Genomic DNA, 12475 nt, shown 5'->3' with positions numbered 1-12475 from the left:
AAATACTCCTGATACTTGGAAGAACAATTGAGTATTTTAGATGAACACATTGCAAAGGTATCATCGTAGGGAATAGGATATGGAAGAACCAGGGTGTCAGCAGGTAAGAGTCACCTAGGATGACAGAAATGATAGGAGAAATTGAAGGAGAAATACAGTTCTCAAGGTGAATCTCCTACAATTTGACAAGCTAACACAGAAATACTGGGACAGTCAGACACCATTCTAATATTTAGAGACAGCACAATGGAATGGTTTTGTAAAACAACTGAGAATGTATAAGGTGATGTACCTGAATGCATTACATTAGCTAGACATCATGTGCGTGTAGGACAGTCAGGACAAAACAAAAAAAACTGAAAGCAAGGAACTGCAGTTACTGGAAATCTGAACCAAAAATCAGAAATAACTGGAGAAACTCAGCGGGTATAGCAGCATCTGTGAAGAGAGAAGCAGAGTTAATGTTTCAGGTCCAGTGCCCATTGAGTTCTGAAGGAGGGTCACTGAAATGTTGACCCTGATAAAACTACATCCCTGAACCCAGAGAAGTAATCTGTGGTGTGATGTCTAGGTTCAGTAATGGTCCTGGGAACAGGGGACTGATTTCCAGCGCACTACCCCAGTGCAGTGTAGCAAATGAACATAATGACACTGATCATTCATTAAAATAACACTGTTTGTGAATGTATTAGCATTCTAATTATTTATGCAGTAATTTCCTGTTTATTGAAGCAAGACCCAGCTGTTTATTAATGCAATAAGATCCATGTAATAGAATTCCAGTTGTTAACATAATAGAATCCTGATTATTAATGTAATAGGACTCTGATTATTTATGTAATAAGATCCAAATTATTGGTGCAGTCAGCACTGAAGTATTAATCTAACAGTGTCCTGGTTATTTATGTAGCAGCATTCTGAATATTAAAAATCATATGATTCTGATTCTGAATGTCATAAGAATCTCAACATGAATGTGATTGAATCCTAATTTTTGATCCAATTATTGATCAATTGGAATCCGTATTAAAGCATTATGGCCCTAATTCTTGAGGAAATAAGCTCGCTGCAAAATCAAACAGCCATCTTTTTCTTTGCTCCAACAATTCAGTCACTGACAGCAGTCCATTCCAAAAAGGTACAAGAATTAAAAGGGGGCTTTGCAGCAGTCAGAATTAGTCTGAGCTCCACAGCGCCCATTGTTCGTGTAAAGTTCATGCTTCCAAAATCACATGACTGAGCCCACTAGGGTTTGTGATCCCCTGGCTTGATCAGTCCTGTTTTGAGTTAATGTATTAGGATGAAAGAGATGCACAGTGATGGAGAAGCTTACGAGTCCCCTGCACCTGATGGATTTCACCCTTGGGGCTTTTAATCGAAGAGGTGGCATTGTTGGAACCTTCCAGAATTCCCTAGATTCTGAAAAGTTTGGAATATTGTCAATCTAATGTTCCTAATCAAGGAATGAAGGGGACAGAAAATAGGAAAGATGGTTAACCTGATACGTGAAATCAAAACCAGAAGAACTGTGAATACTGAAAATCAGAAACAAGAACAGAAATTGCTGGAAAAGCTCAGTGGGTCTGGCGGCACCTGTAGAGAGAAATCAGAATTAATGTTCCTGGTTGAGTCACCCTTCCTCAGAACTGAGCCTGAAAGGTGTTATTGGGGAAATGTTATCAATCATTAATTTTATTAATGACTTGGACGAGGGAATTGAAGGATGGGTCAGCAAGTTTGCAGACGACACAAAGGTCGGAGGTGTCGTTGACAGTGTAGAGGGCTGTTGTAGGCTGCAGCGGGACATTGACAGGATGCAGAGATGGGCTGAGAGGTGGCAGATGGAGTTCAACCTGGATAAATGCGAGGTGATGCATTTTGGAAGGTCGAATTTGAAAGCTGAGTACAGGATTAAGGATAGGATTCTTGGCAGCGTGGAGGAACAGAGGGATCTTGGTGTGCAGATACATAGATCCCTTAAAATGGCCACCCAAGTGGACAGGGTTGTTAAGAAAGCATATGGTGTTTTGGCTTTCATTAACAGGGGGATTGAGTTTAAGAGTCGTGAGATCTTGTTGCAGCTCTATAAAACTTTAGTTAGACCGCACTTGGAATACTGCGTGCAGTTCTGGGCGCCCTATTATAGGAAAGATGTGGATGCTTTGGAGAGGGTTCAGAGGAGGTTTACCAGGATGCTGCCTGGACTGGAGGGCTTATCTTATGAAGAGAGGTTGACTGAGCTCGGTCTCTTTTCATTGGAGAAAAGGAGGAGGAGAGGGGACCTAATTGAGGTATACAAGATAATGAGAGGCATAGATAGAGTTGATAGCCAGAGACTATTTCCCAGGGCAGAAATGGCTAGCACGAGGGGTCATAGTTTTAAGCTGGTTGGTGGAAAGTATAGAGGGGATGTCAGAGGCAGGTTCTTTACGCAGAGAGTTGTGAGAGCATGGAATGCGTTGCCAGCAGCAGTTGTGGAAGCAAGGTGATTGGGGTCATTTAAGAGACTGCTGGACATGTATATGGTCACAGAAATTTGAGGGTGCATACATGAGGATCAATGGTCGGCACAACATTGTGGGCTGAAGGGCCTGTTCTGTGCTGTACTGTTCTATGTTCTATGTTCTATGTTCTATCATTGGGCAACACAATGGCACAGTGGTTAGCACTGCTGCCTCACAGCCGCAGGGGCCCGGGTTAGAGTCCAGCCTTGGGCGACTGTCTGGGTGGAGTTTGCACGTTCTCCCTGTGTCTGTGGGGTTTCCTCCGGGTGCTCCAGTTTCCTCCCACTGTCCAAAGATGTGCAGGTTAGGGTGGATTGGCTGTGCTAAAATTGTCCATGGTATCCAGGGATGTGAAGGCTGGGTGGATTACATGTGGTAAGTGCAGAGTTGCAGGAATAGGGGTGGGCATAGCTGGTTGTGTGCGGGATGCTGTTCAAAGGGGTCAGTGTGGTCTTGATGGGCTGAATGACATTTTTCCACACTGCAAGGATTTTATGATTCGTCATTTAACGGGATATAGAAGCAGATTTGGAAAATCTCAGTTCAAACAGGTGGATTCAACATGACTTTGTGAAAGGGAGGTCATGTTTGATTAATTTATCTGAATTGTTTTTAATAGAGAGCAGAGTATAGATGTGGAGTACTTGGATTTCCAAAAGGCATTTGACAAGCTGTCACATCAGCTGTTACTGCACAAACTAAGAGCTCATCGTTTGGCAGTGAGAGTGCAGAGCAATTCATTAGAATTGTACCAGGAATGAGAAACTTCATTGATGAGGATAGATTGAAGGAGTTGAGGCTGTTCTCCCTGGAGAGATGAAAACCAGGAAGAGATCTGATAGGGGTTTTCAAAATCATGAGTGGATCGAGTTGATAGGGAGAAGCTGTTCCTGCTTGTAAAAGAATCAAGAATGAGAGGGCATAGATTTGAAGTGATGTGCAAACAAGTCAAGGGATTGTGAGAAGAAGGGATTAAGGATAGGATTCTTGGCAGCGTGGAGGAACAGAGGGATCTTGGTGTGCAGATACATAGATCCCTTAAAATGGCCACCCAAGTGGACAGGGTTGTTAAGAAAGCATATGGTGTTTTGGCTTTCATTAACAGGGGGATTGAGTTTAAGAGTCGTGAGATCTTGTTGCAGCTCTATAAAACTTTGGTTAGACCGCACTTGGAATACTGCGTGCAGTTCTGGGCGCCCTATTATAGGAAAGATGTGGATGCTTTGGAGAGGGTTCAGAGGAGGTTTACCAGGATGCTGCCTGGACTGGAAGGCTTATCTTATGAGGAGAGGTTGACTGAGCTCGGTCTCTTTTCATTGGAGAAAAGGAGGAGGAGAGGGGACCTAATTGAGGTATACAAGATAATGAGAGGCATAGATAGAGTTGATAGCCAGAGACTATTTCCCAGGGCAGAAATGGCTAGCACGAGGGGTCATAGTTTTAAGCTGGTTGGTGGAAAGTATAGAGGGGATGTCAGAGGCAGGTTCTTTACGCAGAGAGTTGTGAGAGCATGGAATGCGTTGCCAGCAGCAGTTGTGGAAGCAAGGTGATTGGGGTCATTTAAGAGACTGCTGGACATGTATATGGTTACAGAAATTTGAGGGTGCATACATGAGGATCAATGGTCGGCACAACATTGTGGGCTGAAGGGCCTGTTCTGTGCTGTACTGTTCTATGTTCTATGTTCTAAGAAACTTATTCTTACAATGTGCATGTAGAGTCTGGAATGTACTGCCTGGAAATGTGGTGAAGGCAGGCTCAGTTGAAGCATTCAAGAGGGGCACTGGATGGTTATTTGGATAGGAAAGGTATGCAGGGGTATGGAAAAAAGACAAGAGATTGGCACTGGACAATAGTTGTTGTCATGATGGGCCAAATAACCACCTTCTGCACCATAACAATTCTGTTCTTTTCTGGGTAATGTGGTGACATTGATAGAGGATGCATTAGTTAAAAGGATGAGACAAGTGGATCTTTTTTGAGTTGGCAAGCTGTTCCTAGTCGAATGCCAGAACTGGGGCCTCTGTTATTTTCAATTTAAGTCAGTTACTCTGTTGAAGAAACTAAATGTGCAGTGGCTAATTTAGCTGCTGCGACAACCACAGGTTGAAAAGCATGTTGTCCAGAGGCAATAAAGAGTCTGTGGAGGAATTTAGAGACTGAGCAACTGTGCAACTAATTCGTAGATGGAGTATAACATAAGAAAGTGGCAACTTGCATACTTTGGCAGGAAGATTTGTAAAAATGGTGTACTATGTAAATTCTGCCATGAACCATATTGGGATTTAGATCCATGAGCCCCAAAATTACATTGGACCTCTGAATTATTGGGCCAGTGATAATAAAATCCAGGAGCAAAAGTAGACCATTTGGCCCATCAAGTCTGGCCTGCTGTTCAATAAGATCTTGTCTGACCTGATCATCCTCAATTCCACTTTCCTGCCTTTCCCCCATCACTCCTGAACACATTCACGCTTAAAAATCTCAGCTTCGAATACACCTAACGGCCCAATCTCGACAGCGCACTATGGTAAAGAATTGCACAGATCACTACCCACAAAGAAAAATTCCTCTGCATCTGTTTCCAAACTAAGTGACCTCCTGCTCTGAGGTTATGTCCCCATTGTTAAACCATAAGTCCTAGTCCTATCCTCTCCTTAAGAGGAAACACCTTCTCCACATCTCAGTCAAGACTCCTCAGGATCCTATTTGTTTCTCTCAAATTAACTCTTACTCTTCTAAACTCCATGACTCTATCTGACAATCTTCACATTCCTGGCATTAGATTGGTAAACCTTCTCTGTCCAGCCCTGTCTCCTCATAGAACAGTGCAGATGACCCCAGCATCAGCGTGGTGAACATCTGGTGTACCCCCTCTTTGGCAAGTGCATCCTGTCTTCGGTAGAGACACTACAACTGTACCTAATACTCCAGGTGTGGTGTTACCAAACCCGGCATAACTGCAGTAAGACATCCCTACTTCTGAACTCCGTCCTCTTGTAATAAAGGCCAACATACCATTTGAAATAGAATCATAGAGATCTGCAGCACTGAAAACACCCTTCAGCCCATTGTGTCTGTGCCAGCCAGAAGCCACCATCTAACTACTCCAATGCCATTTCCCGGCACTTGGCCCAGAGCCTTTGCATGACAAGTACACAACTAAATAGCTCTTCGATATTTTCAGGGTTTCTGCTCTCCCACCCTTATAGGCAGTGAGTTCTCGATTCCCACCACCCTCCGGGTGAAAACAGCTTTTCCTCACATCTCCTCTAAACCTCCCGCCCTTAACCTTAAAGCTAAACCCCAGAGTAATTGACCTCTCCATTAAGAAGAAAAGTCTACTCGTGTCTACCCTGTCTATGCCCCTCATAATTTTATATATCTCAGTGATGACCACCATCAATCCCCTGTGCTCTAAGGAAAACAACCCCAGTCTTTCCAGTCTGTCTTCATCACTGAAAATCTCCAGCCCAGGCAACATCCTGGTAAATTTCCTCTGCACCGTCTTCAGCACTAACACATTCTTCCTATAATGTGGATTCCACAACTGCACAAAATACTCTCACTGTGGCCTAACCAATGTTTTGTATAGTTCCAGCAGAATCTCCCTGCTCTTAAACTCTATGCCTCAACTAATAAAGACAGTATACCCTATATCATTTCTTAACCACTTCATCCACCAGTCCTGATACATTAACGGACTGATGGATTTGCACACAAGGCCCGTTTGATCCTTGGTGCTTCCCAAGACCCTGCGTTTATGATTAATTCCCTTGCCCTATTTGTCCTGCCCAAGTGCATTACCTCACATTTCCAGAATTTCCTGTGATGAGGACTTGCAGGATGTTGTGACCCAGCAACCTGTAAACCATGCAGTTAGCCTTTGGGTCTTTGGCCATCAACCCATTGCCAAATGTGGCTGAACCAATGCAGATGTCATTGATTGAACAATGAGCATGACCCTCTGAATTGTGGCCATGCCGTGTCCAAATGTGCAAAGGATAGGTCTGAGACAGTGAAATGTGAAATCTTTCAGCCTTGTCTCCTGCCACAGCACTGCAAACGAATACAATGCGGGGCACAAGCTTGGTCAAAACGCAGTGCGATGTTCTCAGTCACGGTGGGAGCAATTTGCTGGTGATTGTGGAGTCCAGATATGTGAAGCTACCAGTAGTGCCTGGGGTCACATTGTCACAGCACATCCGAGGCCATGACAATTGTCTTTCTGATAGTGAGGGCTAAGCTTATCACTTGACTGGCTTGGCAGAACCCAGTGTTCATCAATATTGGAATGCTAGTGTAATGTCGTCAGCATAGCACAATTTACTTTCCTAACTGCTTTCTGTTCTTGCTTGCGACGATGTGCAAGGACACTCAGCTCCATTTGTACATCAACAGTTCCTCAATTGTCACTGTGTACATAATACCCTGCCATTCTGCTGGAAGTGTGCAACTTCACGTGTATCCATGTTGCACTGCATCTGCCATGTGTTTGCCCGCTCACTCAACTTGACTGAACCACCGTGAGCATCTCTACAACCTCCTCACCACTCTCACTCCCACCTAATTTTGTGTTATCAGCAAACTTGGAAATAATCCATCAGTCCCCTAATCCAATCAATAATCTGTGCTATGAATAGCTGCAGTTCAAGCACCAGTGTTCCCTGCTCTACTCCAATAATCGCCATCTATTACTCTGAAAATGGCTTGCTTAGCCCTACACTGTTTCCTGTTTACTAACAAATTCTCAGTCTATGCCAGCATATTACCAGCTATGCATTGATTTTGCGCACTATATCCTCATTGAGGATTTTGTGAAAGACGTTCTGTAGATCTAAATACAAAACGTCCACTGGGTTCTCCCTCATCTATGCTAGTAATAGCCTTGCAAAACTCTGATAGATTTATCGAATACAATTTTTCATTCATAAATCCATGTTGATTTTGTCAGTATTTGCTTAATGTCCCGTTGTTGCATTCTTTATAATTGATTTCAGCCTTTTCCTTACTGCTTTTGTTCAGATAATCAGTCTGTAATTTCTCATTTTCACCCCTCTGCCTACTGTTTGTTAAACAGTCAGGTTACATTTGCCACCCTCCAATCTGATGGCACTGTTCCAGGTTCTACAGAATTTTGGAAAATAAGAATCAGCGTAATCCATTGTTTATTGGCCACCTCCTTTAGTACCCTGGAATGTAGAGTTATCAGACCATAGAAATTTATCAGCTTTCATCCCATTAATTTCTCCAGCACTTTTGTTTATAACTGATATCTAGGCCCAAAACGTCAGCTTTCCTGCTGCTGTGATGCTGCTTTGCCTGCTGTGTTCATCCAACTCTACACCTTGTTATCTCAGATTCTCCAGCATCTGCAATTCCTACTATCTCTCTAACTTCTTCAATCCTTCCTTACCATTAGACCTTTGCTTCGTTAGCATTCCTGGGAAGTTATTTGTGTTCATTTCTTCCTTTAAAACTCATCTTTTGAGGAAAAGTTCAGCACTTTGGGCCGCCGCCCATTATAGCTTTGAAGAGTGAGAGATGATTTGATTGAAACGTAAGATATCCTGAGGGGATTTAATAGTGTAGACAATCAGAACATGTTTCTCTTGTGGACGTTTCCAGGGACAGATTTTAAAATGAGGGTGATAAAACAGTATGGAGCTGGAGGAACACAGCAGGCCAGGCATCATCGGACGGGCAGGAATAAAGAAGGGTTCCGACCCGAAACATCAACTTTACGGCTTCTCCGATGCTGCCTGGCCTGCTGTGTTCCTCCAGCTCCATGCTGTGTTATCTCTGACTGGAGCATTGGCAGTTCTTGCCATCTCTTTTAAACTGGGAGAATATTCTCTCTCAGGGTCTGTGGAATTCTGTTCCTCAGAGAGCAGTGGATTATTGAATATACCCAAGGCAGGGTTTTTAGTTTTCTGTTTAAAGAGTTTTGATTTTTATTCAGCAAAGGATACAAAAGTTCTGGGAGGCAGACAGTGAAATGGAGCTCAGACTACAGCTGGATCATTGATGATCTTACTGGAATGGCAGAACAGGATTGAGGGGCTGATGGTATACTGCTGTTGCTAGTTGTTGTAGGTGGCAAATTGCAGCATCTGAGGACATGACTATCAACAATTAAGAGGTCAGAATTAAGGGAGCATAGGGACTTAGGAAGGCTGTGATGCTAGAGACAATTGGAGAGGGAAGAGGCCATAGAGAATTAGAAATGAGTTTGGATTTTTAATGACAGAGAAGCAGAAGTAGGCCATTCAGTCTGTCTGCTGCAACATTCAGTGAGATAGTGGCTGTTTGGGGCAGCACGATGGCTCTCAGTGGTTAGCACTGTGGCCTCATGGCATCCGGATTCGATTCCATCTTTGGGAACTGTTTGTGTGGAGTTTGCTTGATTTCCCTGTGTCTGCGTGGGCCTGGGGATTTCTCCCCTTTCAGAGACAGTGAACCCCTTTGTAAATAGCATTGTTAAAATGACCTTGCAACACCATGTAGACAGCAGTGTTTCAAGCTGGCAGCTCACTACCACTACCTCCTGAACATGCCCACATTCCATAAAAGATGTCTAAAATGTATTCTCTTGCTATCTTAATTTCACACTCCTCCTTCCTGATTTCAAAGGCTTTATCATTGTGAAACCATATGAAAAATATTCATTAAAAATCATATCAACATCCTCCGTCTCCACTTACAGGTTACTGATGTGGCCCCTCTTGTTCCTTATCTATTAAAAATATCCTGGCATTTTCCATGATTGAAGTTGCCAGTGCATGAAACAGTGATAGCTTTTCACATTGCCCCAATCTTAGAGACAACGCATGGGAGCTCCTCCCATGCATTTAAAGTCATTGAATCATAGATTAATACAGCTTGGAAACAGGTGCTTCTGCCCAAACTGATACATGCTGACAATGGTGCCCACTTAGTTCCAATTGCCTGCATTTGGCCCATATCCCTGTAAACCCTTACCAACCTATCCAAATGTTTTTTTAAACGTAGCTATTGTACCTGCCTCAACCACTTCCTTGGAATTTTAGAATCCCTATAATGTGGAAACAGGCCCTTCGGCCCAACAAGTCCACACTGACCCTCAGAGCATCCCACTCAGACCCATTCCCCCAATAATCCACCTAACCTAAGCATCCCTGGACACCATGGAACAATTTAGCCTGGCCAATCCACCTAGCTTGCACATCTTTTGACTGCGGGAGGAAACCGGAGCACCCGGAGGAAACCCATACAGACACAAGGAGAATATGCAGACTCCACACAGACAATCACCCGAGGCTGGAATCGAACACAGACCCCTCGCTAACCACTAAGCCACCATGCCACCATTGCAAATATACACCACTCTCTGCGTGAATACGTTGCCTTTCAGGTCCTTCTTACATCTAACCCCTCTCATCATAAACCTACACCCTCTCGTTTTCAATTCCCCATCCCTGGGAAAGACTATATGCATTCATCCTATCTATGCCACTCATGATTTTATACCCCTCAATAAGGTCACCCATCATTCTCCTATGTTCCAATGAATAAATCCCTACCCTGGCCAACCTCTCCCTATACCTCAGGCCTACTAGTCTGAGCAACATCCTCGTAAATCTTCTTCGCACACTTTCCAGTTTAACTATGTCTTTTGTATAATACCTCAAGTGTGACCTCTCCAACAACTGTAACTTAATGACCCAACTCCTATACTCAATGCCTCAACCAATGAAGGTCAGCATGCTAAATGCCTTCTTCACCACACTGTCTGCCTTGTACTCCTCGGACCCTCTGTTCCACAACACTCCAGAGCACCCGGAGGAAACCCACGCAGACACAGGGAGAATGTGCAACTCCACACAGACAGTCGCCCAAGCTGTGAGGCTGCACTGAACCACCGTGCCGCCCGAACTGCATTCGCCAATCCTCAGCCCACTTCCCCATCTGATCAAGATCCCTCTGTAATTTTTGATAAGCTTCTTCGCTATCAGTGATACGTCCTAATTTTGTATCATCTGCAAACTTACTAATCATGCCTTGTATATTCACATCCAGATCATTTATGAAAATAACAAATAACAAAGGTCACAGCACCGACCCCTGTGGCAAGCCACTAGTCACAGGTCTCCAGTCCAAGAAACAACCTTGAACTATCACCCTTTGCTTCTTACCATCGAGCCAGTTTTGAATCCAATTAGCTAGCTCTCCGTGGGTCCCTGGCGACCTAACCTTCATGACCAGCCTGCCATACGGGACCATGTCAAAGGTGTTACTAAAGTCCATAAAGACAAAATCCACTGCCCAATCCTCATCCATCCTCTTGTTTACCTCTTCAAAAAACTCTAAAAGATTTGTTAGACTGACTTCTGGAACACAAGTTCATGCTGACAATTCCTAATCAGACCTTGACTATCCAAATAAAAACCAAAAGAACTGCGCACGCTGCAAATCAGGAACAAAAACTATCAAGATGTTGATATCAAAATGACTATCCAAATGTTGGTTGATTCTATCCCCCAGTATCGTCTCCATTAACTTGCCTGCCACTGATGTCAGGCTTACTGGCCTGTAGTTCCCTGGCTTGTCTTTGTTACCTTTCTTAAACAATGGAACAACATAAGGCACGCTCCAGTCTTTTGAACTTCACCAATGGCTAAAGATGAAGCAAAAATCTCTGCAAGGGCCTCTGCAGTTTCTTCCCTAACCTCCAGCATCCAAGGATTGACTTGACCAGGCCCAGGGCTTTTTTTTGAAGATTAGATTCCCTACAGTGTGGAAACAGGCCTTCCGGCCCAACAAGTCCACACCACCCCTTGGAACATCCCACCCAGACCCATTCCCCCCATAACCCACACACCCCTGAACACTACCGGCAATTTAGCATGGCCAGTCCACCTAGCCTTCACATCTTTGGACTGTGGGAGGAAACCAGAGCACCCAGAGGAAACCCACGCAGACACAGGGAGAATGTGCAAACCCCACACAGGCAGTTACCTAAGGCTGGAATCGAACCTGGGTCCCTGGTGCTGTGAGGCTGCAGTGCTAACCACTGAGCTACCGTGCCACCCTTTTATTCACCTTAATGCACTTTAAGGCTGCAAACATCTCCTCTATGGCAATACATATGCAGTTTAAAACATCCCCACTTGTTTCCCTTATTTCTTTAGCATCCATGATTCTCTCCTCAGTAAACACTGAACCACATATCTTGTGGCTCTACACAAAGACGGCCATGCTGGTCTTTAAGGGGACCTATTCTCTCCCTTGCCAAACTTTTACTCTTAATATATCAATGGAACCTCTTGGGATTATCTTTAACCTCATCTGCCAGATCCATCTCATACCTTCTTTTTGCTCTTCTGATTTCCCTTTTGAGTGTGCTACTGCACTTCTTATAATCATCTAGGAATTTACTTGGAGATAGCAAGAATTGCAGGTGCTGGAGTCAGAGACAACATGGTATGGAGCTGGAGGAACACACCAGGCCAGGCAGCATCAGAGGAGTAGGAAAGTTGAATTTCAGGTCAGGACCCTACTTCAGAAATGGGGAAGTTCATCCAGCTCCATACTATGTTATCTAGGGATTTACTTGAACCAGATAGCTTAAACCCAATGTATGCCTTTTTTTTCTGACCAGAGCCTCAATATCCCTCATCAGCCAGGAATCCCTAAACCTGCCAGCTTTTCCCTTCATGCTAATATGGACATATTGTCCCTGGACTCTTGATATCTTTTAATTGCACCTTAACTTGTGAACCTGTCCTGTCTTTTTCCATAACTGTGTTAAAACTAAGGGAGAGTTATGGTCACCGAATCCAAAGTGCTCTCCAAATGACACTTCAGTCACTGGCCTGACCTCATTTCATAGGAGGAGATCTAGCATTGCACCCTTCCGAGTAGGGCCCTCTACATATTGATTTAGAAACTTCTTTGGACACATTTGACAAATTCCACCTTGCCTGGGCTTT

At 44.0% G+C, this 12475-nt stretch overlaps 1 protein-coding gene across 1 annotated transcript in view; it reads left to right on the top strand.

The window, feature by feature from the left end:
- The window catches only part of LOC125456615 (probable voltage-dependent R-type calcium channel subunit alpha-1E), a 714016-nt gene that overhangs the window by 208830 nt on the left and 492711 nt on the right, over positions 1–12475 (top strand). The gene's annotated exons all lie outside the window — the stretch shown is intronic.

The sequence above is a fragment of the Stegostoma tigrinum genome, chromosome 8 (assembly GCF_030684315.1).
Source record: "Stegostoma tigrinum isolate sSteTig4 chromosome 8, sSteTig4.hap1, whole genome shotgun sequence".
NCBI classification, from domain to species: domain Eukaryota; kingdom Metazoa; phylum Chordata; class Chondrichthyes; order Orectolobiformes; family Stegostomatidae; genus Stegostoma; species Stegostoma tigrinum.
The sequence above is the reverse complement of the archived record's forward strand: the minus strand, read 5'-3'. Positions and strand labels throughout refer to the sequence as shown.